This window comes from Gavialis gangeticus, unplaced genomic scaffold (genome assembly GCF_001723915.1).
Source record: "Gavialis gangeticus isolate Ggan-Ray unplaced genomic scaffold, GavGan_comp1, whole genome shotgun sequence".
Classification (NCBI taxonomy): Eukaryota; Metazoa; Chordata; order Crocodylia; family Gavialidae; genus Gavialis; species Gavialis gangeticus.
The window spans coordinates 177,051,831-177,055,317 of record NW_017729022.1 but is presented as its reverse complement, the minus strand read 5'-3'; the positions used below and the strand labels follow the sequence as shown (position 1 = coordinate 177,055,317).

General features: G+C 40.1%; 1 protein-coding gene and 1 long non-coding RNA gene across 2 annotated transcripts in view; one reads left to right on the top strand and one right to left on the bottom strand.

Annotated features, from left to right (window-relative positions):
* LOC109296926 overlaps positions 1 to 962 on the top strand; it is a 6,197-nt gene extending 5,235 nt beyond the window's left edge. The window contains exon 2 of the long non-coding RNA XR_002097102.1: positions 9 to 962. This is a non-coding gene — a long non-coding RNA (uncharacterized LOC109296926). The remainder of the gene's footprint in view (positions 1 to 8) is intronic.
* Positions 1 to 3,487, bottom strand: part of PPP3R1 (protein phosphatase 3 regulatory subunit B, alpha) — a 35,171-nt gene that overhangs the window by 17,503 nt on the left and 14,181 nt on the right. The window lies entirely within an intron of this gene.

The following is a 3,487-nucleotide window of genomic DNA, read 5'->3' as shown; positions in this document are numbered from 1 at the left end:
ACAAAAAGGTTTGTAAATCTGCTAAAAACTAAGGTATCTCATCCTTTACTCCAAGAGGCAGAGACTTGTACTTAGAGATCCATCGGTTTCGATAGCCAAAGACAGCCATCCCCAGGACACTACCAGCAACCAGAGCCTGGAGACCAGGTAGTTAGCAGCAAGAGTAAGCACAGCCAAGGGAGGAGGCTAAAAACAATAAGGCCTGAAGACAACCTGCTGCCTACCAATCTGGCTGGATCCAAAATTTATCTGAGAGTTTTGTAGTTATTTGTACCAGTACATGTTGACAAAAGGCAAAACGAAGTACTCTTCAAAAACAGACACTTTCCTCCACTGCCAGAGACTGAAAGGTCTGTTTTTATTTCAGTGCTGAAAAAGACCACTCTACACCCATGAACTTATCTGTACTGAACAATGGCTCTTTAATTTCAGTTTATATAATTAACCTTTGGATTGTTAAAGTGTTACATTCTCCACTTCATCCCCACCCAACCTTCTGCCCTGAATGAACACTATAAAGGGCATGGCGCTACATAGTAAGCTACCACACAGTGCCAAGAGAACATCAAATGGCTCTAAACAAAATTTCTCCCACTCAGCTTTATTAAGGTGCTGCAAGGGCCACCACACAAATGTATCTCCACTTTTCATTAAGTGTTTCACATAGCATAACGAACAAAACAAACAAAATGTTCTAGTTTCATTTACAATGTGAAATTTCCCCAAGCATCACCAAATAAAACACCTGAAGTGTGAAAGTACTTTTTCACACTTTATGGTCTGTAAATACCCATCACCAAAATTAGAAGCAGCCCCATGAATACTGGCTAGTATGATATACATTCCATATCTATGATGTGATTAAAAAAAATACTCACTCTCAACTCTCAAGCATGGATTAAGCAGGAGATTAGCATCAGCTATCTTCACCTATCTTTATGCCACAACTCAGACACTCAAACAAGCATTTAAAAGAAGGTTAAGAGTCAAGCGCATAGACAGAGTCATAAAGCTGGAAAAAAAACATGAAAGAAGTGGGCTGACAGCAGGAAGCATAGTACTATATGAAAAGAGACAAGATTAAGAGCATTTAGCAAGAATACGACAGCACAGGATCTCAAAGCAAACATTAAACTGGAAAACATCAGAGAAGAGATTGTAAGGAGAACCAAGAAGACTAGTGACAAATGGTTCTGTGAGTGGGGGAATCAACTGGGAAGAAGCCAAAGAACGGGCAAAGGACAGAAGCTTTTAGAGAAGTTATCTGTGTGCTTAATGCTCCAAAAGGCCAAAAAGAAAAGTTAAGAAACAAATGAACAGAATAACTAGTTGATGAGCAAGAATGAGTAAAAGAAAGAACACAATGCAACAAACTTTAGAAAGAGTCATTTGAAGTGACAGAGGTTAAAAGCAATGGCCTCCAAGCTTTTTAAGATGAAGATCACTGTTTGAAGTAAAAGTCAGTCCATGCATTAAGCTCGGATTAATGGCTTCCCTGAGCAATAAAGCCATTGTTTCGGGCCACACAGCATTCTGCAGGGAGGGGTGGGACTAACAGGGCACCCTCAGCCAGAGCTGTGGGGGGCCCGTTGTGCTTGACCTGCAAAAATGGCTGCCCAACCTGCAATCTGCACACAGAATTAGCTGGCAGCTGCCTTGAATTCAGTAGATGCCTACATCTAAGTTATTGTTCTGCAAACCACCCTCACAAGGCGTCACATTCTACCTCGAAAAAAAGGGGCACACATTTCAGCACTCCTAATTTTCATTTTGTTCCCTCAGAATTTTACAGCATTAATATGCACATTACTCAAATGCTAAGAAATGAGTGTGTGAATCTGCTGCAACCCACAATTTGTGAGAACAGTTACTTTCTCCAAAAATTGGCTACAAAGCCAGGATAGCTGGTAGCTACATGCAACAATTCTTAACATTTAAAGGCTGAAGGAAAACATTAAATGCCATGACTAGAGGTATATCACAAATTGCCTAAACTATTAATTGTAGATGGTAGAAGAAAAGGGTATCCCTTAAATTTAAGCAAGCACTGACACCACAGAAAGGGTTTCAAAAATTTTAACTTAGTTGAAATAATGTTCCAATGAAGCCATTGCTTTAACAGGTCCGGGCAGTGAGAAGGCCAATATACTTTTCACAGACTTCTCAAAAGTACAGCTAAAGAATATTAACAAGTGAAGTGTGTAAACCAATTTGAAACAGTTAAATAAACCAACAAAATGTCTGATAAGCATCTTGTAACATCCTTCATAAAAAGGATGCTCACTGTCTTTAATCAACTAAAGGGACCAAACATTGTCAAAGGAAATACAATACAAAGATTTCACGTCCTGAGATTAGCCAGAACATGGATTTCCATGCGAGTTGTAGACCACAAACATGCAATGAAAAGAATGAGGACCAGAAAAATCCTGAGGCCATTCTAAGAAATGTTTTCATTACTAGTGTGCTGGAGTTGTCCAAGAGTTCATTGTTGACCAGCTGTATTCAATTATGAAAATGTTCTCCATTCCTATGCAATGGTAATAGGACAAACAGTATTAAACCAATTAGCCTTGCCTTTAAATTTACTCTGCTGGCATAAATTCTTACTAATGATTCACCCTTGCCGCTGTGTATAGGGGACATTTCCCAAAAAGTTCAGTTAAACATGATAAGCTTCTGGATCATGGGAAGTACGTGCAATGAGAAAGGGAGGGGATTAGCAATGACTGAGACTCATTTTGCTCAAAAGGAAGAATTTCTGTTTAAGGCATGCTTTCATCTCTAGTTTCAGCATAGTCATAAAAGGAGCTAAAGAAATAAAGATAAGCATAAAAATAGTAGTTTAGATTACAGAGGTAACCAAAAGAAAAACAAAGATTACTTGCAAGATATCAAAGCAAGAAAGCAGCAGTACAAAAGTCTGAAAATAAAGTTCTGTTAAAACTGACTATCCCTGCTCTCTATCCTATCGCAAGCTTCTTTCCCAAACAGTCTGCCAAACCACTGGCTAACTAATTCTTCCCATACTTTTTATGGGACATCATCTTAAATTATTAAAAAGTAAATGAATGGATCATCAAGCTCACATATCTCAGTCTGGCAATTTCTCCACTACAAAACTTACTATAGGCCCAGAGGAATACAACAAACATACCAAATCTAAACACGTTTATCCTCACATACAGATGCAAGTTATCTGGGCCTACAAATTAATCCTAATTGTTTCAGAGTCTAAGTTGCTTGCCCTCTAAACCAGGGGTGGGCAAAATACAACTCACAGGATGAATCCAGCCTGCCAACTGACTGCATGATCCCGCAGCCGTCCCCATGGTGCTCCACATGGGGCCAAGCCCCCTTGCCTGCTTCTACCCGCAATTGCTGACAGCACCACCATGGCCCTGGCAGCCACCTGGATTCTGCTTAGCTCCCCCTGCCTCCAGTGGCTCCTCCATCTCCTCCTGCCCCAACACACTGCTCTGGGAAG